This window comes from Ambystoma mexicanum, chromosome 10, assembly GCF_040938575.1.
Source record: "Ambystoma mexicanum isolate Mex_15411 chromosome 10, UKY_AmexF1_1, whole genome shotgun sequence".
NCBI classification, from domain to species: domain Eukaryota; kingdom Metazoa; phylum Chordata; class Amphibia; order Caudata; family Ambystomatidae; genus Ambystoma; species Ambystoma mexicanum.
The window spans coordinates 1,505,235,570-1,505,263,232 of record NC_090932.1 but is presented as its reverse complement, the minus strand read 5'-3'; the positions used below and the strand labels follow the sequence as shown (position 1 = coordinate 1,505,263,232).

General features: G+C 46.9%; 1 protein-coding gene across 3 annotated transcripts in view; it reads left to right on the top strand.

Moving 5' to 3' along the window:
* Window positions 1-27,663, top strand: part of MPHOSPH9 (M-phase phosphoprotein 9) — a 1,008,430-nt gene that overhangs the window by 210,772 nt on the left and 769,995 nt on the right. The window lies entirely within an intron of this gene.

The following is a 27,663-nucleotide window of genomic DNA, read 5'->3' as shown; positions in this document are numbered from 1 at the left end:
TTGCCGCATACCCAATACGTGTCCATCAGGGCCGCTGTCCCTTTTCTCAGATCTGGGATGGTGAGGGTCTTGTTACAGTTCTTGTTTGTCCCCATGGAGGTTTTCCCCTCTCCTTTAAAACGTAGTTCATAGTCTATTTCGTTCTGCAGTTTGAAGGGTTTTTCAATGGCTGTTACCCAAGTTAGTTTTGAAATGTGTTCCTTCCATTCTGGTGTGCACGTTTCTTCTATCCATTGCAATTTCTCTGGTGCCACACCCCTCAGCGCTTCAGCTTTACACATTACTTCTTCATCCTTCCACTTGTTGTCCGAAAAAAGTGTCCCTTGTATCACAAAAAATGGTTCTTCCAGACATACCACTCCTACCGTCTTTGGGTAGCAAGTTTTCTCGTTCTGCAGCATTCTAAAAGTAACTTCATGTGCCTGGAAGGTGTTCTTAATCCTGCATAACGTGAGATGAAGGAGACATTGGGCATCTACAATAGGCAACTCTTTGGGTAACAATACCTTGGGTGTGCCTGAAGCATGGGGAATGAGGGAGCAGACATAGCAGCTCTCGTTTGTTGTTTGTTTAGCTGTTGCACTCATATCCACATACCATTTATTCGTCTGGTGGGGGTGTCGTGGGTCTTCCATTTTATCTAGTCCTAACCCATAGTACTCATCATACTTCCTCCTTCCTGCTTCCCTTTTCCGTCTGTTATTTTTGTTCCTCATGTACTTCCCAGCCTCATGGGCGATGGACAAAATGTGCCCCCCTTTCTCATTCCCGCCCCCCTTTGCCCAGTAATCATATAATATTTTGTGTGTTGCTCTCATGTTTTCCTTTTCTTCCTTGACGTTATCTGTCAGTGTGTTTTTTGCTATGGGGGCAGGCTGGCTGGTGGGGGTGTTATACAACCAGGATATAGCGGACGGGTTTCTGTCATTTAAACTGCGAGCATTGTAATTAGCTATCTTTGGCGGAGACACTGTGTTATTTTGCATTTCACCCTGTAGCCCTTCATTTTTTGAGATGACAGCATTGGATGGTGTCATATAATAACCCCATACAAGTTTAGTTCCGTCCCATACCAAAAAGTCACCTTCCTAGTATTTACACTCGTGGTTGCATTGATTACAGTAGTGCTGTTAATCCCTCCCCCCTCGTTCATCTCGATAGAGATGAACGCTATGAACCAATATGTAACCAGGCCAAACATTATTGTAAAAAACAATGTAATACACACAGATAATCCACACTCATACGAATATCTTCATCTCTCAGTTAACCACTCTCTAAATCTAGTAAATCTATCCGTTGCAGGCTGCCCGTTAGATGCCATGGTAGCTCCTGTTTGAGATATAAAAGTGCATTGAGTGCATGAATGTAAACATTTTGTTGGCTCTACCAGTGCCAGTATATATTGACAGGGAATGGAAGCGGGTAGGGTTGTAGGGATGGGGATGCACAGACAAGGGTATAAACACTTCATAATTTTATCATATCATTAGTTACATATACGTTCACAAGTGGAAAACATTTTTTTTTTTTTGTAATATAAAAATGCAAGTATACTTGTCAGCCATTTTTTCATTCATCTGTATTACTGTCACACACACAAGTTCATATTCAGACATTCTGCTCAGTTGCATTGTTTGCTGTTGTCTGTGCCTCCTCATCCACCTCTTCCTGCACATTACTATATGCCCTTCGTACGTCTGTCAAATGCACCCAATACTTCAGGCCCTTTACTTTAACCGCTGTAGGCGTGCAAAACACTACTTCGTATGGGCCATGGAACCGTGGTGCATTCCACCGACGCACAAAACTCCTGACATATATGAATTCACCCGGCATCAGCTGTAGCTGTGGTTCAGGCTCAGTAACAGACCCTGTTGTGTTTCCTTCCTCTCGCGTGAAGGGTGGAGAGAGCTGCTTTGATATTGCGCGCGCTGCCCTTGTCAATTTCTTCAAATAGTCTGTGAACTCGTCTCCCAATATCGCGGCGCTCCTGTGTGCATCTGAGTGTTCGCGCAGTGGGGAGTGTGCTGTGTGCATTCGTCTCCCAGTCACGATCTCGTGCGGGGACAAATGGTGGTCCTTGCTTGGCTGATTTCTCAGCTCAAATAGCGCAAGGGGCAAACAGTAAATCCAGTTCTTTTTTAATGAAAAGCATAGTTTTGATAACCTCCCTTTTAACAGTCCGTTCATCTTTTCCACTATGCCATTACTTTGAGGATGATAAATCGAGCACAATTTATGCTTTATTCCCAGCAATGTAGTTACTTCCTTGAAGAGCTTGTTTACAAAGTGAGTGCCGTTGTCCGAGCGAATCACGTCACAAATTCCCCAGCGCGGGAACACTTCCCTCACTAGGAACTTTGCAGCGCTTTTAGCATCAGGTCGTGCACATGGGCCTGCTTCTACCCACCTTGATAATGGGCATACAACCACGATCATGTAACGTGCCCCATTACACCTTTCTCCCATGTCCGCGTAGTCGATATGTAGCTCTCTGAATGGCCCAATTGGTTTTGGAATTGTTCCCTGGAGCGTACGTAATGTCATTCCTGAATTGTATATCTGACAGGTTGTGCATTCCAGTGTTAATCGAGATAGGTGCTCCTGGATACAGGGCACGAACCATTCCTCCTGTATCTCTGCTGCAATGTGTTGTTTCGTATTGTGTGCTGGGAAGTGTAGTTGTTGGAACGCAATTTCCAATAACTTTAATGGCATCACCACTTTTCCTGAGTTATTTTGTCGCCATAGTAAGTCTGTCGCCGATTTGCTGCACCCTCGTTTCGCCCACATCAATTTTTCATCTGCACTTGCTCCTTCCTGTAATTCTAGTATTTGTGATATAGACATCATATTGTAACCTTCTGGGAGCTCTTCGTTTATCTTGTGCTGCAGCATGTACTCACCTGCTTCATATTTCTGAAAGTAGGAAGCTTCCTTGGCGGCAGCGTCTGCTGCCGCGTTTCCCAAAGACACAACATCTGTGTTGGATGTATGTGCTTGGCACTTCACTATTGCTGCCGCTGTGGGATCTCGTAGGGCCTCAATTAATTCTTTCAGCAATTCTGCATGCTGTACTGGAGTTCCATCTGCTCGTCGAAACCCCCTCCGCCCCCATCTTGCTAGACCCCCATGTACTGTTGTCGTCATGTAAGCTGAGTCTGTGTATATTGTCACTGCACAACCTTTAGCTGCATGTAGTGCTTCTATGAGTGCAATCAGTTCTGCTGCTTGTGCGGAGTAATGTGATGGGATGCGGTACTGCACTAGTGTCTCATACTCACCGTCTTCTAATCTCACCACTGCCATACCCACATGTTTCTCTCCCGTGTCCACATCAATTGATGCTGACCCATCTACGAAGTACACTTCCCCCTCGCTCAGAGCATTCTCACACACCACTGTGTCCGCCCCTCTTTCTCCTGTGTAAGTTGCACAATCTTGTTCCTGCATGTCCTCTAGTGTGCATGCTTCTGTAATGAATGTTGCTGGATTCACTGTCTTGCACCGCACCACATGGATGTTAGCGCTGGACAATATTATCTCATAGGCGGTTGCCCGTTGTGTTGTCAGTGTGCTTTTTGACCTCTCAAGTATTGCAAATAATGAATGTTCCACAAACAATGTCACAGGGCATCCCATTACTATTGTGGCACTTTTCTCAATTGCGAACGCGGCTGCAGCGAATGATTGCTCGCACGCGAAATGTCCTTGCATCACAGCATCTAAAGTGCCACTATAGTAAGCCAAAGGTTTGTGTCCTAGGGACGTCTTCTGTGTCAGTACAGCTGTCATGAGTGTTCCCCTGCAGTGTGAGAACAGGTAAAACTCGCGTCCATAATCAGGATTTGCGAGCACTGGAGCGCTTGAAATCAACTCTTTTAATGATTTAAAGGAGGCGCTCATTTCTTCTGACCATTCTATTTTTTTGTTCTCCTGTTGTGCCTCCTTGAGCGGCAATAGTTGCACATTCCCAGGAATTTCTGCATGTCTTTCACTGTTGTGGGTTCTCCTACTGATCTTATTGCTTCTACCCTGTCGGGTATTATTCTTTTTCCATCTTTTGATATTAGCTGTCCCAGGTATAGAACTTCTGTCAGACAGTACTGTAGCTTTCCCTTGTCTACTTTGTACCCCTTATTGGCCAATAGAGTCAGGAGTGTTGTTGAATCTTTTCTGCATGTTTCTTCGTCTTGTGCACAGATAAGTAAATCGTCTACGTACTGAATGATTGTACTCTCAACTGATAGGTTTCCTAAGTCTTCATGTAATATGCGGTTGAATATGCTCGGGCTCTCACAGTATCCCTGCGGTAATCTGCAATGTTCATATCTTTTTCCCCCTAGTGTAAATGCTGTCAGGTATCTGCTCTCTTCAGCCAGGGGGATGGAGAAAAATGCGTTTTTCAAGTCGACCACCGTGAAGTGTGATGCCGTTTTTGGGATGCTGCATAATATTGATGCAGGGTTCGGGACCAAAGGGAACTCCTTCTGAATTACATCATTTAGGGGGCGTAAATCCTGTATCATTCTCCAAGACCCCCCCTTCGCTTTTTTGATTGGGTAAATACATGTGTTACATGGGGAGTTTGAAGGCACTATTATCCCTTGTGCTAGTAGTGCATTTATTGTCTCTTTTATCCCTTCTTCAGCTTCACGGGACAATGCATACTGTTTCACTTGGGGTAGAATTGCTCCTTGTTTTAGTTTTATTATCACAGGTTGTACTCCATGCAACAACCCTACATCGTGGGGGTCTGTTGTCCACAAATTATTTGGTACGAGCCTCATGTCATCATCGAAGAATGACGGCGGTGCTCCTACCACTGCCATCAGCTGAACGGGGATTTCCCTGGCTTGAATCAAAATGTCACAGGGCATCGCTATTTCCATTACTATTTCACCATCCCCCTCTGCATCTGAGAAGAGATCCTCATCCGTTAAGTCTCTTAGGGCGATATTGGCATTTGTACACAGTACTGTACGCCACTCACATCCTTCTATATCTATTCCAATCACAGAAATCCTTTTCGCAGATATCTGTACAGCGTGCAAGTCTAACGATACCACTGATCCTGGTGCTGTGTCAGGGCACACTATTGGGCGGAAGAGGAACTCCGCTGGAATCCTCCAATCCATTCTTCTCAGCTCTGGAATTATGAGGGCCAGTGTCTTTAGTCCTTCAATAAACATTTCTTCGTTTTCTGGCAAACCTCGTATTTCTTGTGTGGTTGTGTGAGCCTGTACTACCAACATTACACGTAATGGGCATATTCCGGGTGTTGAACACACTATACTTCTCTCAGTGAAGGATATGGTCATGTTGAGTTTACTCAGGAGATCCCTCCCTAATACATTTATTGGTGAGTGTTCATAATACAGTAAGGGTGTCTTTACAGTTTTGCCCCCCACTGTTACATCCAATGCTTCTGTGTAAGGAACTTCAGTTACAGCCCCAGAGAACCCCTGCGTCTCTAACTTCCGGTTAGATAACGGGAACTGGCCCTCCCTAATATATGATTTCTCCGCTCCCGAATCCACCATGAATATGAACTGCTTGTCTCCTATCTGCGCCCCTACCAATGGTTCCTCTGCTGCATCGTAGGTTGTAGATAGAACTGGACACGCAAGTGTTCTCTGTGGGCTGTCCTATGCGGGGTGTCTCATTGACCCCCCCTGATTGAAGACGCTCCTTGAAACCACTGACACGCCACTATAGGGGGCTGGTGCGGGGGCCCCATTTGCTGTTGTCGCAAAAGGGTTGCCTGGCGTGTACTGCATATTGTCATTGTTTTGTGGGTGGTTCTGTGTTCTATACTGATGCCCCTGTTGTTGCTCATTGTGCCCCTGGCCTGGGTTTCTTTGTTGTTGTTGTCCCATTGGGAGACCATATGGGCTCCCCAGATGGGGATGGCCATAATGTTCTGCCTCTTGGAACCCGTTGTTGGGTCTGCTTCTGCACTCCCTAGAGTAATGTCCCCATCTTCCGCAGTTCCAACAACTCCCTTGCGCACATCTAGGACCCTGCTATCCATTTCCTCCCATTCCCCCGTACCCCGGTCCACCTCCTCTTCGGCCCCTGTACCCACCTCGTCTCCCTCGAGGGGCCCACTCTTGCCACTGCGGACCTCCGCCTTGCTCCTGCTCGTTCCACTGACGCTGTCCTGCTCCAGCCCAATTAGTTGCCATCCTTCCTTGTATTGCTACCTGCCCCTCCTCCTCCTCATCTCCCTCCCTGCTGTGTGGGAGCGCGGCTACTGCTGCTGCGACCTTCACCAACTTTGTTTGCACTAGTTTCGCTTCGTCTGCCAATCTTTTCTGCGCCACCTCCTTCTCCCTTTCTTTTATTCGCTTACAGTGGTGCACTATTATGCTCTGAATCTCAGGCCATCCTTTCGCTTCAATACCTGCTATCTTGTCGAGCGCCTTTTGCACCTCTTTTGGGAGCCCTCTTTTTATAATGAAGTAAAATAAAGATGTCGATTGATACCAGGGCGTACCCGTTTCTGCTCTCCACATCTCTTGGACCCGAAAAATGTAATCCATAGAATCTTCCCCGTCATTCATTGTACACTGCATTACTGACTGCAAGTCTGGCGTATCTGGAAACGTTTCCCGCAAGGCATCCCACACCCTTGCACGCACTGTGTTAAAGGAGGCCCCATCATGGCGGTCGCAGTCTAATGTTACTCCTGGGAAACCAGCCTTTACCCATACTCTATCAGCCTGATCCCCCACTGCTGATACAAGCAAGCTCTTCACATCCCCTGTTGCTAGGGGTACCCCGGGAGTGTGTTTCTCAAAGGTGTATATCCACTTGCTCGCCCCTCCCGATAACAGGGGCAGTAACTTTAGTAAGTTGGCCTTGTCCATCTGAGCCCAGGGTATATAATTTGGCCTCCCCCCTCCCCTATGTATTAGCGGGAGCTGCAACTTTCCTTTCATTGTGGCGTCTGCACCCGCCTTCACTCCGGATGTCCCCAATGATGCCATTTTCCTCACCCTGTTCCTCAATCGCCCCGTCCACTCATCATCCAGTGTTCTCATTGAACATGCACCATCTAACCCTTCACTTCCCCCTCCCAGTGCCATGCTCAACCTGTCGCTTTCCTCCAAATCGTCCCTTATATCACATAGTAGTTCTTCCCTGTCCCCTATAGGCCTTTCTTCATTGTCAGTACATCCCTCTCTTGTCCCTAGTTCAATTATTCGTGTTGGTTCTTCTTGAATTCTGAATAGTATCTCACCTTTTTTCCACCCGTCTTCAAGTGTTCTTCTCTCGCTCGGCGCTCTAGACGTGTGCTCTGATCTCGCTGCATTAGGTGCTGTTCGCTCACATATGCCTTTTGTCCTCGAGAGCTCATCTTTGGCTATTGAGAGTCTTGACTCCAGATCGTCTGTTAGCTTTTCTATGTCCACCCTTTGTGTACTTACCTGGGCTCGCTCCCTAGTACTCTCGTATGGCGGGGGTGCCGTTGGCCTTTGGGGTGTAGTAGTTGTCAGGGGAGGCACATAAGTGGGGTCACTGTACCCCTCTGCGGGCACAGGCTTGTTCAATATCGGGTACAAACTTATTACCTCCATTGGTGGCTCTGCATTTGGCAATTCTTTAGCATCTTTCTGTATCATTAGTGGATTGTCAGTGGTAGATGGTAGGTCAGGATTTAATTCTGGTGCTTTAGGCGGTGGCATCAATTCAAACAACCTCCACAGATCTAATATTTCTCTCCTATTTTGCAACTGCTTCCCCTTGTATTTCAAACAAATGCATGTGGCTACCATATCCAGGACACTTTTGTCAAATGACCCCCCCTCGGGCCATATCTGGGGCAACCCCTCTCCCTTCAACTCTGTGATCCATTGGTCATGATATTTCTTAATTCGTTCCGCGTACCCCGGTAGGTTCTTACAAATATGTGATAAGGGTGTTTCTGCCCCCATACTTTGTGCCCTCCTGGTACTTGTGTGTCTCCATGTATCTCAAAATTACAATGTAAACATATCACCATGTGAGTCCTCGTATTCTATGTCGTATTCAATAGTGGGTGCCTTTGTGTTCCTCCCCCTGCCTGCGCACCATAAACATGGCTGTTCAGTCTCTATTCTATTCTCTTTGGGGGGTACGTACAAGAGCAAACAATCAGTAATCTTGACAAGGTTAACCCAGAAATCAAAAGGGTACACACTCACTTCACCTTATTACTCTTGTCCTTATAGAGCTTTGTCTGGCCACACTTACCATGACCACTCAATGGCTATGCATTTATGATCATTTTTACACATCCATCACACCAAATTATCTCCCGACGCATACGATGTGCACACACCTCTCTGTAACACTCTATTCACAGTTCAATTTGCCCTCCCTTTCCTCCCTGGCCGGCTGTCCCTGTCCGTCTTATTCACATATATGTATATATATATCTATATATATAGGTTTGATCTTCACTCTTACAGTAGAACTCCCTTTCTCTTATTTTATCTCTATGGTCTTGTATTAATTTCACTTTTATTTTTCCCCCCACCCTAAAGAAAAGAATAGAAAGAATAGCAGTCACTAATATATTCTCCGTGTCTCCCTTTGCCAGACACTTTTATCTTATTATCCACTTCTTCATATATTCCCAGTACTAGTCAAGATAGCACTATGCGGCGCCGCCTTCCACCCCCTCTCGGAGCTAGGTTCCCGTCACTTTTGTCTCTTATTCACCTCTTGATCCTAATGGCCATATGCAAAGAAAAAGCAAAGAAAGTTTAAGATGGTCCTTAGTAGACCTACGTGCCCCCCTTTTCTACCCCTCCTCGTTCCCTGTCCTAAATTTCCTCCTCTACTCCCTTTATGATCGCTCGCACTCAATACTCACGTGCCCGTCTTGAACCGATAGTCTCCGAAACTGGGTCCGACCAGGCAGTGCTGCCGTCAGCTCAACAGTCAGCCCCGGCTCCGGCGAGCGGTACTCAAAGGGGATTTTTCAACCGGGATCCCGTACCCTCTCTCTGTTGAGTGCGCACTTCTGAGCGTACCGGTCGCCGTTGGCGGGCAGCCTCCCGGAGCCGGCGCACCGTGCGTATCCCTTTTCGACCGGAGATTTTCGTGCCAAAAGGGGACGGTAGTGATAGGTTGGGAAAAAATAATAATAATCACGCTTTCGGGGTCACCACTGAAGGCAAGCGTCCCCAACCAGCACGATCCTCCCCGCAATGAGAGACAATGAAGGACTCTCCCAGGATGGGAATAAAGCCAAGACAGAGTGCGGGTGAGCTTAAATGGGAGTTTATCAATCAGAATAGGGCGTGCAAAGAACTCTGCAAACTCCGAGAGCGCTCTGTCTGACAATAGCAAAGACAGGCGTATATATTTACAAAACACGTCATCAGAACCTACATACTATAAGGGGCACAAGTTCAATGGGATTGGGTGGTGATGACTAGCTATAGGCGCTGCTGCGATGTGGTTGGCCTTGACTGGAGGATGTCACTGGTCAGCCTCGTGGGTTGGGCTGGGCCTGGCGGGTCGGCTGAGTTCATCCGGGCGGTGTTGTTGTGCCATTGTGGCCAGTGTCAGAGATGAATGTCTTTTCCTGACTTATTTGCCCTAGGCCATGCACACCGCAGTCATTCAGTTATTGCAATATTATCTTCTTTAGTAAATCTTTCAATAGGTTACTCTACAGGTTAATGCAACACAGGAGGAATGCACCTTGTGAGGGGTTTGATGGTCATTCATCAGTGCGTGGCTACCAGTGTCCTGTTGACCGGTACCATAGGTCGAGGGGCTAAGTCTCAGGGCATGGGACAGGCGGTACACGCCTTTCTGTCTTGTTAGAAGTCGTTATGAATGTGCTGCTGTATGTTGCCATAGTATTGGGTGTCCTAATTTTACAGGGGCCATAAGTCTAAGGTGATCCGGTGGGTTGTGGGGTTTAAGAGGGGGCGCCTTTGGATTTGTGTATTCAGGCAGAGGTTTACTGCTGTGCTGTAAATAATGCAGGTGGCGGGCCGTGGCCTTGGGTGCTGCAGAGGGGACTACAAATCTTTGAAGCGGCTCCAGCCTGGTTGGGGGAGGTGGAGCAGCGCGGCGCGGGCCTCTGCTCTCTTGTTTGGCAGTCTTCGCCGGGTGGGAGGGGGAATGGCCTTGCACATATTCACAAAGGCATCTTCCTCGTGTGTTGCCGACTTTAGGTGAAAACATCACAAACATTTGAACACTCTATAATACTCACTTGGATCACTCGAAAACATACATTTCAACTTTGCTAAATGTCTCTCAAATATAGCCAGTCTAGGTACCTTATTTGTACACTATGTTTTAACAACTACAGCATTTAGTTATATGCATATACATTTGCAGTAAGTGAGGTAGTAGTGAGGTTGGTGGAGCACATAGAAAATGACTCGAAACCGTACGTGACGGTAGTGGCACATAAGGGGCTTAGACATACACGCATGACAAGTGCATTCTCGCGCGTCCTTCACATGAGCCCTCTGTATGGTTACATTCGTCTTCCCTTGCACTCTAGCAGCATTAGTTCGGTTATGGCGCGGGACCACGGGGTGTAAGCTTTTCAAGAATACACATAACGAATAGTCCCCTGGAACGCTCTTTTATTGTTAGCACCCAACTGCAGTGGTGTGTGTGGGTTCTTCATTGCTAATATCATGTAAGCATGCATTCTACCATGTTTATACATTTTACAGGTTTCCTTAATAGAAGAAATTTTGTGGAGAAATGCACGCTTTGCAAGTAGTCTTGGCATTCATATTTGGGGACTTTCTGCTTTCATCCGATGACCATTTTACAGTTCTCTTCATCACCCAGGCCCCGCTGGCCGGGTCATGCTGGGAGCAGTGATACACTGCGGAAGGTGAAATGTTACAGTGTTAGCATCTTATGCTAGCTCATGTCCGTCTTGTTCGTGGGAACGGGCTCACAGCGGATCTGCCAGGGAGATGCGGCCACAGGGATAATTGAAACTCTCCGAGGGTGGGGGCCGCGCTACAGTGCGCTGAGCTCACATCATCTTTATTAGACAAAATGGTTTCTGAGGCCTAGCTAAATTCAATACGTGTGGGCAATGTCTTCAGCAGGTGAGCCCTCCACCACCTGGGCCTTGGTGGTATGAGGGGATGCCCAATGAGCCATGGCCCTCACCTGGGGAAGGGATGTAGGCAAGGGGGGTCTTTTGGACCAATCCTCCCCTACAAAGTCTCCCGCCAAAATAACACCACCCATGGGGAATTATTGTACATGGCAATTTCTAAAAGGCTCTACCACCACTTCAGTTAGCTCTACAGTCGTGTCACCGCCCAGTGGATCATACAAGGTTGCCACCAGGGTAGCTTCCTGGCCAAACAATGGATTTGTAGTTTAGGCAGTGATCTAAATGGAGTGAATTTACAAATATAAACCGTTTTGGCTACAATGCACAGTCCTCCCTTCGATCGGCCCCTTACTGGACACGAAGATGGGAGAAATAGTGCAGTGTACCCATCCAGGTTGAAAGATGTACTTAACGATGTCTCCTGCAAACAAAAACACTGGGCCCTGATTACAACAGCTAGAGACTCTGGGTTATTAAGAAACAAGCTGTGACCCTGGTATTCCACGACAGCAGACAGGTGGTACTTGCCCCCTCCAAAGGAGTTGGTCAACATGGCTGCTGTAGTACCTTTGACCAGAGCTTGTTTAACTACAATCGGCTGTGGCGCCACTGTGAACTTTATAGACTGGGAGTGAGCCCTGCTTATAACATTGTGAATAGTAGGGTGGAATCAGGGGTCAAGTCCTAAAGATTAAAGTGGGGGGACTCATCAACAAACTGAATGGGATGTGACATCACCAGAAATTAGCATATCAAGGTGAAATATGCACATTTCATTAAATTGGCTTTGCATAACCACTCAAATTGCACAGGACGAATGGCCTTAGCCTTTAATAAAATCAAAACACGCACAAAACCAAGAGAGGATATTTTCTTCTGCTATTTGAAAACATTAAAAGGTGTGCCTGAATTGTTGTAACTTGGCTTCAAACTACATACATTCAGCGACAAGACAGTCGCACTAGACTTCCTGCAACACCCTCCTCCAAGCAGAGGTATACATGTGGGGTCTATTACGGGAAGTTAGGGTAATAACTCTGATGAGAAAGTGTGTATAACTCAATTGATGTCTATTGCAGCAAACAACAAGGAGCTCACTTGGATCGAGCCCATGCTGAAAGCAATATTTAGTAACAAGAGTGCGAAAGCTACGAATTAGCAGCAACTTAGTTATAAGCTTTCCATATACTCGTGGAACTCTGTGGCTTTAATAACATTTCTAAATGGCTAGACCAACTCTTGCCTCTGCAAAAGCCTAATTTCCTGCTACTGCAGGAAACCATGAAGGTCGATGAGCTTGTAATTCAAGGATATTGTACATTCTGTGCATATGCACTTAAAGTGAAAGAGGGGCGACCAGTAGGAGGCATTGCAATTGCCGTCAATAATAGTATCAAATATGTTTCAAAGCTTGTCTATGTATCTAGTTATGTAATGGCTGTTGATATCACTCTTGAAGCTAGTAAACAAAAACCTCTTCTCTTAGTAAATTTATATTGGAACCTTCAGAAAATAGACATAGATGCAATGTTTGAAGAAGTTGATTTATGTCTTGAAACAGCATTTGCATGTGAGTTCTACGCTGATATTATTGTAGGAGGAGATTTCAACTCATGATGTTTTGAGTGTACTGATGAACGTGAGAACGATGTACCAAGGATACCCAGGATGAGAGGGAAGAAATGGGTGCAATTTATTGAGGATTGAGGACTGTTTTGTCAATTGCGCAAGAGACAAACTCAAAATTCACATGGTCCAGAGGATCGCTGACTTCAACAACCGATTATTCCTGTGTGTCTCATTCACTGGCTGTGATAGCTAAGCCTGTGATTGTACACACGATCAACCATAGCAACCACGCACCCATTGAACTGTGCATTGCCATTCAGTACTCACAACAAAATTATCGGAAATTGATCGGCCGAACATACCCTTAAGGTGGAACCCGACGCTCACCCGCAAACTTATCCACTTGGTTCAGTGTAAAATTGTGAAATCTTATGATGTGATTTCTGTATTGGGATTAAGCTTTGCTCTAAAGAATTTATTTTATCTACTATAGTAAAGAGTTCACTTATAGAACTAATGGCCGAGCAAAAAAATAAGCAATAATTTCCGAATAAACAGTTCGATTACAATGTTATGCTTGTAAAGCGATTAAGAAATAGAGCATTGCAACTATTGAAACCCGATAATTTAATACCATCTCTATACATGGTAAAACAAAGAACTATTATCCAATCTTTTAAAAACAAAATAAGAGGCATTAGAATCTCGGCATATAGCCAAGAAAGTCATGATCTTACAAGAGCAATATGTAGACATGATTCACGGCGTATATGGGCAACACTCAGACAACACAATAGGAAAGTTAACAATCTGACTCCAAATATATCTGCTGGGGATTAGGAAGTGCAGCTAACAAATAAATATTGTATGCCTGTGCGCCTATTGTACATTTGAGTCTAATTTAGGCATGGAAGAAAAACGAATTAACTGGTCAGTTCAAGATATAGAATGGGAAATTGGCCAGCTTAACCACTCCAAAGAGGCTGGGCCAGATGGCATCCCTCCCTGTGTTTACAAGGCCAACCCGATGTTATTGGCAGACATTTTAAAAATAAGATTTGATAAAATCATGCTTACTTTAAAATTACCTCATTCCTGGGTAACATCTATTATAGTACCCATTTACAAAGAGGGAGATCTGGAAAATCTGTCCAATTTCACTCATGGATGGAGCTGCTAAAGTATTTGCAATTCTACTCCTACATGATATGGAGAAATATATATCTTCCCATAACATCTACTCTAAATACCAAATAGGTTTTAGAAAAGGTATGAGTACAGTATTGAATGCCACCACTGTAGCACATATATTAGCCAACTCAAAAAAACAAACGTTGTCTGCCCGGTTTACATTGCTTGTATTGATATGACCAACACGTTTGACTCTGTTATATGTAATATGCTATGTTGGAAAATGCTAGCTCTTGGTATCCCTGGTTGTCTTATATATTGGATTGTACAATTACACACTGGAACTGCATACATGATTAGGCTAACAACTGAAGGAGCACTAACTAAACCGGTGCTCACCTATCTTGGGGTGAAGCAAGGTTGTAACTTAGCCGCACTGTTTAACTTGTATCTATGTGGTCTTTTTTTTGAATAAACATATTTTATTGGTGATTTAAACACATTCATACAACATATCAACAGTCCCCGCCCCGCTCTCCCCTCCTCTTTCCCCCCCCATCCCGGGTTGATTCCTTGGTCTGTTCATGTTTGTCACTCCATGCATCACCTCCAGTAGTGTATCGCCTGTAATGTTCCAAGTAGGACCCCAGTGCTCCCGCCGCTGCCCACCAATAGTTCTCAGGTTTCATGTTCTTCCCACTTTCCCCAGATTTTTGTAGCTTTTGCAGGGCACCCCCATGCCGTGTATATTCTGTGTTCTTTTGTCGCACAGATGTCCATTTCATTGACCCATTGGTCGACTGTTGGGCATTCCGGGGCCCCCATTTCTGTGCTATGCCCCGTTTTATCAGGCCCATTGCTGTGGAGAGAAAAATACCCTCCCATTTATTCCAGGTGTTTTCATCCGGAGCGCCCAGTAGCATTATTGCGGGTTCTAGTGTTATTGTACGGCCCAGAGTTCTTGTAAGTAATTGTGAGCATTGTGTCCAGAAGTCCCTGATTTTAGGGCATTCCCAGAGGAGATGAAAAAAAGTGCCTTCCTCCCCCGGCATCTCAGGCAGTTGGGATCTGTTGCCCTTCCCCAACCGAAAAGGGCCACACGGGGGTAGTATACCCTGTGGAGTATCTTGAGCTGTACCAGTCTTATTCTGGAGTCTATTGCGATTTCGCGAGGGTGCATGAGGACCTGAATCCAGTCCTCGGGGTCAATATCCCCAACATCCCGCTCCCATCTAGTTTTGAGGTTGGTCAGCTCCGGAGTAGCGAATGCATTGATGGCTTTATACAGTATAGTTGTTACCTTGGTGGGGATATGTTGTGTTAGCAGGTTACGTTCCTAAGGTGTATAATCTGGTGCGTCGGCAAGTTCTAGCCTGTAACCCATGAGAGCATGTGTTAGTTGTGTATAGTGATATTGTTCCGCTGCCGGGATTCCAAATTTCTGTTGGAGCGTTTCAAACGGGAGGATGGCGCCATCCGCGATAACATCTCCCACTGATATCCCGGCCCTCACCCACCGGGTCCATGTGGTCAGCTTTTTAACCTCCGCCAGCATATGATTACCCCATAGTGGTTGTGCCGTGGTGATCCTGTTCCCCCAGCCTATGTGGCTATGGGCCTGCCTCCAGACAATCGTGATATGGGATGAGGTAGTTTGTGCGGGGGGTCTGGATAGGCTTTGGTATAGTATTCGGATTGGTGGGGTGTCTTGGAAATAGGTAATTCCGCTCTGATGTTTGGGAGATCTGGATACCCATGGAGGAGGTCATTGACTATATTTAATTGACTGGCCCAGTAGTAGGATCTGAGATGTGGTACTCCCATGCCCCCCTCCCAAATAGAGTGCTGCAGCGTGGCTAGTGCTATTCAAGGCTGCCCCCCTTTCCAAATCAGTTTCCTTAAGAGGCCCTCGACCCGGGTAAACTAGAGTTCGGTATGGCCAATGGGGCGTTCTGCAGGACGTAGAGGAAACGTGGAAGTGCCATCATCTTAAAGATGGCCGCTCTCCCCATGAGTGTTAGTGGCAGGAGCATCCAGTACTGTACATCACCAGCAAAGCGGTCGACCAGCGGATGTAGGTTATGCAGCACATAGTTTGATAGTGTCCCAGTGACCCATATGCCCAGGTAGCGAAAACCTTCCCTCCCCACTCGACATGGGGTGTCCCGGGGAATTGCTAGATCGTCACCTTTAACTGGGAAGAGAACTGATTTCCCCCAGTTTACCCTGAGGCCACTGAAATCCCCGTAGGTCATCAGCATTTGGGCTATGATGGGGCATGCATGGTCCGGGTTACTCAAGTACAACAATAGGTTGTCTGCATAAAGGGAGAGTTTATCCTCCCGTCCGTTTGGCCATTGGAATCCGGACCATGTAGTTACCTGTCGGAGCCATTGGGCTAGTGGCTTGATTGCCATGGCGAAGAGAAGGGGGGACAGTGGGCAGCCCTGCCGAGTGCCCCGGCCCAATGGGAAGGTTCTAGAGGTCCAACCATTTAACCTGACTGCGGCCAAGGGGGCCTCGTATAGAAGTTGAACCCAGCTGAGAAAGGGTTCGCCTATGCCCATACGCCGCATTATTGTCCAGAGAATAGCCCATACTACCGAGTCGAACGCTTTCTCAAAATCAATTGCAAGTAGCGCAAGTGGTGTATTAAGGGGTGGGGCCCTTTCCAGTAGCAGGTGTAAACGACGTTCATTCTGATCGGTCTTTGCGGCATGAAGCCGCATTGATCTTGATGGACCAGTGCCGATATGACCGTTTGGAGCCTGTTGGCCAATACCTTGGACAGGATTTTAGTTTAGCTGTTAATGAGCGATATTGGTCTATACGACTTACACTGGTCGTGAGGTTTTCCTTGTTTGGGAATGACCACGATTTTGGCGGTTCGTAGGTCCGGAGGAAGGGCGCCCTGCGTCTTGGCGGCTAGGAACAGATCGCGGAGGGGGGCCGCCATCTTGTTGGTGGCTAACTTCTTCCAGGTTTCGGCCGGGAAGCCATTTGGGCCTGGTGTTTTCCCCGATTTGTAGCTGGGTCATGGCCTCCACGATCTCAGCTTTGTCTATTTCCCTATCTAGGTGTGCTCTCTGGGGTTCCGACAACTGCGGGAGTATGATCTCTTTCATAAGAGATGAGTCTGTGAGGGCCGTTTGGGCGGCGTAGAGCGAGGCATAGAAGTTGGCAAAAGCCTCTGCTATCTCTGGATCTGTTTGGGCAGGTCCATTTGGGCTGTCCGTGATTAATTATTAATCTAACATATCTGTGCCCTTCCTCCCGTCGCTCCAGCCACCCTAATAATTTACCCGCTTTATCTCCCTGTTCATAAATTCTGGTTTTCGACTCCCTGTGTGCCTGTCTAGCGTTATCCAATGCTGTGTTATGCAGGGTGGCTCTGGCCTTTAACAGGGAGCGGTGTGTTTCTGGGGTAGCGTCGGCTATGTAACTGGTTTCCCATTTTTCTACCTCAGTCTCCGCCTCAGTTACTTTCCTATGATGTTCTCTTCTTTTGTTGCATATCCAGGCCGTCATTTTCCCTCTAAGTACCGCCTTGTGTGCTTCCCAAAGTGTCGCTGGGACCTCCACCGAGCCCGTGTTAATTTCAAAGAATTAGTCTGACTTTACAGTGATATGTTCCACGAATTCAGGGAGCCCCAGGTAGTAGCTTTTTAGTCTCCATGTTTTGGGCGGTAGGGGACGCTCCGTATGGAGCGTTACCTCCAAGGGAGAGTGATCAGATATGCCCCGCGGGAGGAGCTCTGCCGCCTTTACCCTATATGCTTCGGGGGTTGGGAAGAAAAAGTAATCTAACCTGGATAGAGATGCGTGTGCTCCCGAGTGGAAGGAGAATCCCTGGTCTGTGGGGTGTAGTTCTCTCCACACATCGCTCAGACCAAGCGCCAACGCAAAGGTTGCTAGACCCGTGGGCCGGCGCGGGTTTCGGTTGCGGATATGGGTCCTGTCGAGAGTGTTACACATAACATCATTAAAATCCCCTCCCAGGATCCACACCTCTGCCTGTTGTTGCGCCATCAGGGCCATCACCTCCCTCAGGAGAGCCTCCCCCAACCCTGGTGGGGAATATATGGCTAGAATAGCCATTGTCTCCCCCCAGAGTGTACCTCGAATCATCACAAAACGGCCGCTGGGGTCCTGCACCACAGTAGATAGTTCAAAAGGGAGTCGCTTATGTAGGAGGATTAGGACCCCCCGGGAGCCCATTGTATACCCTGCGTGGTACGCCGCTCGATAGTTGGATCTGCGGAAGAACTGGAAGTTTGAGCCCGCTAAGTGGGTCTCAGTTAGAAGAGCTACATCAGGGGAGCATCTGTTAAGAAATTGCAGGATCAGTCGGCGTTTTATACTTGTGCCCATACCATTCACATTCCAAGTGTGGAGCTTAAGAGATCTATGGCGTTCACTAGGCATCGATGAGGCTTGTGTATTTTGGCTATCGGGGTCGTTATGGTGTTGTGTGGCCATTGCTGTCTAGGGGTTTGTAGTGTTGCGCTCTGCGGGTGCGTGGTATGTATGATCGTAGGAACATTATGTTCGCATTAGGTGGGAGCGTGGGTGGCGAGCACTGTGTGGTGAATTCGCTATGGACGCTTTCGTGGTGTGATTGCCTGGAAAAAGATAAACATAATACAACTTCCCTTCCCCCCTCCCCATACTCCTTATCTATGTGGTCTTGATGATTTGTGGTCAGATCCAAGGGTATATGCAGTAAGATGCGGACAGCTAAGGCTACATTGGCTAGCCTTCGCTGAAGATATTATTTTGTGTGACTCCACACCAGCAGGTCTACAGGCAAAACTCAAACTCTTTGAAAAGTTTGCGTATGAGCATAACTTGAGACCAAATCCACTCAAAACAACAATGATGGTTTCCAGGGCCGGGAAGAAAACAAAACGGTACAGCTGGAATGTGAATAAAATTTGCATTGCTCCATTAGATGAGATGATATATCTTGGCGATCTGGTTTCTGAAGCATTCTCGGCCAAGCTCTGGAACGAAAGGCTCAAATTAAAAACAAGGCCTCTCCTGAGTCAAATGAAACTTATTTTTGCCAAATATTGCAAATTCATTCTCATTACAACCACTACTCACTTTTCTAAATCTAAAGGTTGAGCCAGTAATCCTGTATGCCCTTGACATATGCCTATACTATCTTGGTAAAAATCTTGATGTACTACAGGGTTGCTTGTTGAAAACTGCACTGTGACTCCCTCTAGCCATCAAGACTGCATAATTAGACACAAATTCAGGTTAATATCGCTATCATGTAGGAAAGAATGGTGAGCATTAACCAATTATGTAAAAATGCTCGATCCCTCGAAAAACTCCCTCTACCAGGACTACTATGCAATAATAAACGGCGATAGTGCAGGTTCAATAATGCAGTATCACAAGAGAATGAAGAATATTTTAGGTGAACTGCGGCTTACAACAGATGATTTATGTTATAGACCAGTGTTTGTCAAGAAGAAATTATTTTAACTTGATTGGAGCCGTACATTAGATGGAATTAAGTGTTATTCTACGTACACGGAGTACGCAATGTATATACAGAAGCGGGATTTGCAAGGCACATACATAGTAATGTTCCCCTGCAACCTGGCACGCATGCAGTACATGCGTTTCAGATTGAATCAATATCGCACCAGGGAACGTGTGAAGTATTGGGGTGACCCAAGTGGTAAAAAACAGAACTGTTCGTGCTGCTTTCCCAGGTGTGCAGAATTGAATGAAACGCTTAAGGACCTGGTACTCGATTGCAAACATTTTAAGGTTCCCAGAACAAACTTCCTAATGACATTTTTAAACATTGACTTTGTTGATGCACTTGAATTCTTATGGAAGAGGTTGATGTTGGGAACTCACACCCCTCTGATTTTTGCATTCGTTAGTTTCCTGAAAGTAATTGAAAATGAGTTAGAATTATACAATTTGATTTAAGAACATTTGAGGAAATGTATTACTTAAAAATGTCTATTTGACTGCTGATTAATAGTACTATCTTGATGAATTTTTCTTTTGTATACTGCTTGACTGTAATATCTTGACAAACTTCCTTTTTATTTCTATGACCTATTGTACAGAATATTTTAATTGTAAATAACCTCGGTGAAGTGATGTGAAATATTTTTTTTGTAAAGATTTTTTTAAACCATAAAGAAAAAAAAAGAAAAAGGTGTGCATATTTCAATCTCCAAGAACCAATACAAATGTTTTCCCTGGAACCTGCAGTACCAAAATGGGACATTTCACCTTTAGTTTATTTTTCATCAGGTTATAGTGCAGTGGTGAAGTGTCTGGCCGGCAAACCTGACGACTGAGGTTCGATCCCTGAGGTCGGCTTTAATTCATAAAATCAAAGAGGACATACAATTTTTCTCAATTTAGCTGGGGAGTCCACCCTCTGAAAAAAAGGGTGGACTCTGTTCCCCTGCATGTAACCTCAACATGAGCCCTGGGTGGAATACTAAAACCTCAAAACCCAATGGCTGCAATAAATTTGCATTTTTACATGTACGCTCCACTACTATAGGGGTGAGAAATGTTACTAGTGCCCAGTTAACAGAACTCTCACTAGTGGGCATTTCCAATTTTTGTATGACCGTTGAAGAAATGGTGCATAGATCCGGAATGAGATGTAACCGTTCGAATAACCAAGTACAGTTCAAAAAGGGGTAAGCGCTGTGGGATTTGTTTCAATTAATTTGATGTGTAGAAGGTCAGTGTACTACGAAGAGTCTGATTTAAGCCCCAAAGTATTATGAGTATTGGGCCTCAATGACGCAAAACGTGATAACCAAGTGCCTTGTTTGGGGGCCATATGTGCTCCTGTTGTTGAAATATCAGCGAGGGGCATTGCATCTGATGTTTGAGGACAGTTTACACCCGTAGGCAGGCCCTGGTATTTCCTTGAGGGGAGCTTGCAGACATTTACAAGTAGAAGTTGGAGGGGGGAACAAACCCCTCAAAGCTCTGGAAAGTATGGGGGGTCGGCGGACAATGTTTGCCGGTTTAATGAAGGGACATGGGCAGGTAGATAGAAAGGAAGTGTAGCTAGAGATCGAATAGGGCCTGGTGCAGCTTCTGGATTCATAGCGACAATCAATGGTCCTGTCCTAAATTGCATTTTGGGCTCTGGCATGAGGTGGTAGAGCCACCTGTCCAAGGGGCCCTGGAGACATACCCATCTGACCTCACTATTCCCCAACACCGTTGTCACAGTCTTAGCTCCCTCCGTTGAAGTGTGTATAAAGCATTCCCCCACTTTCACCTGCTTGCCCTTCCAGGTTTTAAATTGGGGCCTCCAGCAAATGGGGGCCTGATACTTGCGCTGCTTATTCTTTGGGGGTCGGGGGCTCGGGCACCTGTTCATAAGCGGTCTTTCTGCACATATTGCCTCTACAGAGTCAGCCACCACATAGGCTGTTCCTTGCTGAACTTCCCCCCGGATTGGAGATGACATAGCCTGTGCAGAGCCCAAGCCTGCCATCTTGGATGATGTTTTTAATTTCCTTATTAGGACCAGGGGGCGAGTTGACAATGATGGGCGGGGGTCCGAAACACCCCATGACGGGGAGCTGCTCCACCCGTTGTGTGTCAGGGGACACAGGATCAGTGTTAGCCCACAAAATTACGTCAAACACTTTAACTATGACCTCCTTCAGACCTTGCTGCTCAGCCACCATGTTGGTACATAACAGAAAAAGAGCATTGATTTTTGATTCCAATGCCTCCATCAAAACTTCAGTGGAGGTTAGAGTATTATAAGAATCACACCGAGGCAAAGTCACTTTCACTGAGTAATGATTCCGATGTGGTTAATAGCTTCTCCAAGTCGGGGCTACGGGATACGTTTGATCCCAGAATGTTGTCATAAACAAAGTCCCCCGCGGCCACAAGGTTCCTTTTGGGTGACTTGGCAGACCTTTAATAGAGAGCCTTTGTTGTCAATCGCAATATTCGTCTCCAGTGCATACTCGTCCCCCTTTTCTGTAATTGTTTCCAGGACGGAGGCTCCTTGTGTCGCCGCTTTAACAGCTGTTGCATTTTCAAAGTAAGCCTTTATTCTGGGTTGAGACAAATCCACTGTGTGCATTACTTCCTTATTTGTTCTTTTAACTGCTTGGACATGCGTTTGTCTTACGCTTTTTACCTGACTACCCTGTGGGAGTTTTCTGCTTTGTCCGGTGTCACTGTTAGGGAGAATTTTCGGTTTGAGGTCCTTTCATCAACGGTAGGAATTTCAATGTTTTTTTTCCCGAGTATTTTTTACCGAAAAAACTCATTGAAATGTATGGGAGGGTTGGGAAAGTGTATATAAGGGCTGGGGGGTTCGGGAATAGTTGAAAAACAATAGGGGAAGGGGGGTTAGTAAATCAATTTTGATGAGATTCTTTCAGTAAGAAATCATGTTGATGAAATGACAGAACCGATTTTTCATTTAACTCCTGAGTGAGTGGGACTTTTTCCCCACTACCTCCGTGTGTTTTTCTGACTTGGAAGTTTTGGTTTCTTACTGTTTAATGGAGTCTAGTAAACTCCATAGGCATCTGCTTTTTGCATGGTGAAACACAGCACCTTTTATGCAGTGCCACTGAGAAGTCCCTTTGACTTCCCTTAATGGTTAAATACATTTTCTTGGGTGAACTACTGTTCCCAGGAATAGTAAGAATACTTTTGTCTTACCTTTCCTTTTGTGGGTCCAGCACACATCACCCTATGTGGAGTGGTGGGGGGGTTACATAGTAACTCCTTATACCACTTCTCATGTAACTTTTTGTTACACTAACTAACTTGAATGGCTGGTGGCAGTGGATTCTTTTATTACCTTTGTGCCATGTATCTGCAGGCTGATTTCTCCGCTACTGTACAGCACCCAAGGGTGACCATTTTCCCCAAATGGCCCCGGTCTTCGCCATTTCTTGTCAGCTAGTTCTTTCTGGGTTTTTACTCTGTTGTTTAAATCTGGTTCGAGTCCTTTGTGCATTTTGCCTTTGGCAGACTTCAGCCCTGAAGCCCGCCCCGGCTCTAGTCTGACTGTAAAGGTAGGAAGTGAGGGAGGGTCCCGAAAACTTCCCTGTCCTTTATCTCTAGGTGTGTCTGAGGGAAACCAGTTCTGATTGGCTGGCTGGCTGTCCAGAAGGACAGCCTTCCTGCTGGGTGATTGTCAGCCCCAGGGCTGTGAATGAATGGGAATCTGCTTAAAAGGCAAAGTTTGTGGGACTAGAGGCAGAGTCGACCACTTTAGGAGAACATCCGATGAAGAAGACGTGAAGAGACGCGAGCAGCACCCTTCTGGGCCTCAAAGTGCCCGGGGAAGCCGTGCTGACCCTGTTTTCGTTTTGACTGGGAAGACCCTGACTTGTTGTGAGTTTCCAAGGCTGCAAAATCCCAATGCCTGGGGACCCCTGACCATCACAGAGTGCACTGTCTTCAAAAGTGTGAATCTAGCCAAAACTTTGTGGGCATCCAGAGTCCCCTCAACAGAGTTCAGGACTGTAGGATCAACTAATTTCCAACCAGAGCTGTTCGTTCTTCTTTGGTGCTGAGAAAAAGGTGCCAAAACGACAAAAAGCCACTGAATCAGGGAGAATCCATTTCTGCAGAGTCCCTCTCTCGAGTGCTGCCGCAGTAGCCCACCAGACATCCTCCCTTTTGTCACTACGACCAAGGACCAGGAACAAGGGTCTGCTACACTGCAACAGGAAGGCATCCCGCTGGAACAAATTCTTCAATTCTCAGGTTCTGTGGTGCTTGAGGTACATCTGCCTTTTAGCCATTTGTGGTGCTTTCTAGCTTGAGGAGTAGTATTGTAAACCCTTTTGAGTTGACCTGAACTCGCCTGCACTGGCCTCCCAGCTTGTGCTTCTTCAAGGTGGCTCCCCTTGAGCTTCTGTGATTTTTCTACTGGACTACTGACTATTTTAAAACATTTTCTAAAATGAGATCATTAGAACCTTGAACTGGCCCATTGACTTTGGCTATCCCGGCTCTCTAACGGCACCCTTTTGAACCTATTGGCTTTGGCAGTGCTTGTTCCCTTCCGGTTTTAATTATTGCTGGGATAAAAGACTGCCTACATCTCTCTGGGAGAATCTCACTGTTTTATTACTTACTAAGTATGTTCTGATCTGATTTTAACTTTTCCCTCCTTGAAACTCAATATTGTAATTGTGATCACATATAAGTGCTAATACTGACCTCAAATGACGTCACTGAGTGTGCTGGAATATGTTTAGCATAAGAAAAGTTTACTCACCTACTTTATTGCTCTTGTTGAACTGTATCCTAAGTTGTATATTAATGTTACTATTAGTTGCTGTTTTTGAAATATTGTCTCATTATCTTTGTGTGTATATATAACTCTAACGTGTGCAAGTGTTTACTTGGATACGTGTATTTCCTAATTTCATTGTACAGCTCACATTACCCCTCTTAAGATAAGCCTAGCTGCTCAGTCACTTTACCAACTTGTGTAGTACAGGCCTAAATTAAAAGTGGGTTACCTAATGGCAAGAGAAGTATTTTAAAGTCCCACACCAGTTGGACTCTACAAATTCTTAACTAACAGTCACTTCGTAGCATGGCTCGTTGAGGATCTTTTGAATTCATTATGCTTTTTTGGAGAATGACTGTGTGTAAAAATGTCATTCATGCAGACTGGGGAAGCAATATGACAAGTATCGGTACACGAGGGAGCGGGACGGCCCTAGATAGCAGATAGCAAGCTCTGTCCGCCCCAGCACCTCAGACGCTACTGTCCTTCAGATGCAATATTCAGTTTGTGGTCTTAACATACAACTTACCACTCCCCGCTTGAGAAAAGATGGGTGGCTTTGCCAAGCATATTCTTCAGACTTCCGGGCCTTACACCAAATCACCAAACACTCTGGCCCTGCACTCCACGCACTGTGCTTCGCGCCATTTCCTGTTTTTAACTGTTCCAGGAATTAAAGGGGCAGTGCAGCAGCAAAGTGAAGAAAGGGAGCAGTGTCCAAAACAGCAGTGTTCACCACCAGCAACACCAACCACTCTGGCCCTGCATTCTGATCTGGGCATTGTGTCAGGGTGCAGTGAGTGGTTGGCACATCAGCCACCTACCGCAGCATCCATGTGCCAGAGCACCAAGGCCACCCCTGTAAGTCAGAGCAGTGGTGAGGGCAGCCAAGTGACCCATCCACATGTCATGCACCACACAGCCATGGCGGGAGCACAGCAGTGCCCCATAGGGACCTGCCAGTGCCATGTACCCCGTCACCCCCTTCCCCCAACCAAATAACACCTGTGGCATCAACGTGAGTGCATGAGGAGCAGAAGCATGCAAGCCAGATAACCGATGTTCCAGCACCAATATCTTGCCATCCGCAGACTGGCCAAAAACAAACCCCCCTTTTCTGCACCCGTTTCCATCATTGTGAATCCACTTGCAAACGCCCCTGACCAGGCCTGTCCATCAGCTCAATAGCCTAGTGCTCCACTAAATCACCATGTATCCAATGCCATGCCTGCCAAAACAGGTGGTGGAATGGGACCCAACGCCATCACCTATGTCCCCTACAGGCACACAAGCAACGCCAGAGGTATCGGAGGATGAGGCCCGTCTGGGAGTGCGCCTTCCTGCCAGACACCACCTCCACCCTGCCCTGCCAGACACCACCTCCACCCTGAAAAGGGGCAGACACACCACACGGCGGAAGACACAGCAAGACACTCAGCCGCACAGCAGGAGCATGCCCAAATCTACCACACAGCCCTCCATGAGCACCCCAATTGCATGTCACCACCCTGGAGGACATGCCAAAAAGTCCTGTGACATTGGAGGCACAGGGTGACAGCAGCAGAGTCTGAAGATGCGGCAGTGCCAGCAACCCCTGGGCGCAGGAACCGCGGGCATGCCTCCGCCACACGAGACATCACCATGCCGCTGGCGCCTGCGAACGCCAGAGTCTGACACAGACACAACCTCCTTTTGCTCGGCTGTTGCGAGCACACCCTCGCCAACACAGCCTACGGTTACATTGGGCATGTTGATGCAGAGGCTGGGTATAATGGAACAGCGGCAACAGGAGATGGAGACCATTAGCCACACACACACTCCATCCATATGCAGGCTATACGTGATACAATCCAGGGTGCCACATGCAGGATGGCGCAGGACAATGCCAGGACCAGGAGGGTCATTACTGCAAAGGGTGAGGGAAATGACAGAGGGGGTCTCAGCCCTTGCAGAGGCCTGCCAGTGCAATTGTGTGCGGGGGAGGTGGGATTGTGTGCTGGGGTTTTGGTGGTGGTCGGGGGATAGTAGTTGCAAAATGTTACATAAAAGGTTTTTAAAATAAATAATGCGCAGACATTCCTGATTGTGTTTATGTTCAGTTTATTCAAAGTGGTGGCAGTGGACTGAGGCAGGGTATTGTGCTAGAAAAAATGGTCTATTAGTGACTGCCGGGCCAGTTTCCCTTCCCTCACATCATCCGTGCGAGTGACTGCTTTGGCTCCTGCCTCATGCTGTTCTTCTGGGTCTTCCTCTGGGTGTGGCATGTCTGCTTAGGGAGGTGGGGGGGACTGGGTTGCAGCACATTCTTCCTCAAGCAGATGTTATTGAGCATTGCACAAACAGAACAATGTTCCCAACTTTGCAAGGGGCATACATTAGGGCTCCACCAGTGCGATATAGGCAAGGGAATCATGCCTTGAGGATTCTAAAGGTGCGCTCAATGCAGACACATCTGGCTGAGGTCAGGGTTGTAGGCAGCGTTGTGTGGTGTACATGGGTCATGCACAGGGGTCATCAGCCACGCCAGCTGCTGATATCCAGAGTCACCTGCATGGGGTGGCATACATACATCACTCAGTTGTCTCATACTTGCGTCTGCTGTCACAACGTACTGTGGCATTGTTGGCTGTGTGCATGCATGTGTGCATCCCGCCCATGCAATGTGCATGTTTGATGTCTGTGCAGCCTTTATTCACTTGGATGCCTTTGCCTGTACATGCCCGTGTAGCAATGTGGTAGGTGTTCTGTGATGTGTCCCAGGTGACTGCACATGGCTGTGGCACGGGTGGACATGCTGTTGGTGTGGTCTGTGGATCTGCACAGTGCGCCATTGCTGATGCATTGTGGTACAGGCAGAATTGTGCGTCGGTGTGTGTACTTCAGCGTGTGCGTGCAGTTGTGTCCGACTTGTGAATGCTCCCTTGAATGCCCCCTGCCGTTGGTGCAGGTGCTGCCCGGGTTCTGCCAGTACATCCACTTATCATGCCATGCTTTGTTTCACTGTTGACACTCCCCTCCCCCTTTTCGGTCTGGTGCTTCATTGTGTATATGTGGCAGGGATTGTACTCGCCCACTATCCAGGTCCGTTTTCCTCTGTGCCGCTCCATGTATCCGGGAAGTGTGCTGTTGTGAAAGACCATGGACTTGTGGGTGGAACCTGGGTAGCGGGCACTGCAGTGGGTGGTGAGGTCAAAACTGCAAGTCATCTTGGAGTGGTGGTGCTTCCGGTTCCTGTATACGGCCTCATGGGCCCGAGGCACCACCAATGCAACACAAGTGCAGTCAGTGACTGCTATGAAGTTGGGCAGTTGTGCAGTGCCTTCATGTCATTTACCTGGGCCTGGGTGGTGGGCAGTGCAATGTGTTGGTTGACTTGGCGCAGGAGGGCATCCAGCAGCTGTGCCAGGACTGCACAGAATGTGGGCTTTGCCATGCCGTGCATCATGGCCACAGTTTGCTGTAAGGTGCCCGTCCCCAGGAACTGCAGGACTGACACCAGCCTTACCAGTGGTCGCAACAGCTGTTCGGATATTGATACTGCTCCCGATGTCTTCATGGATTGTGGCTA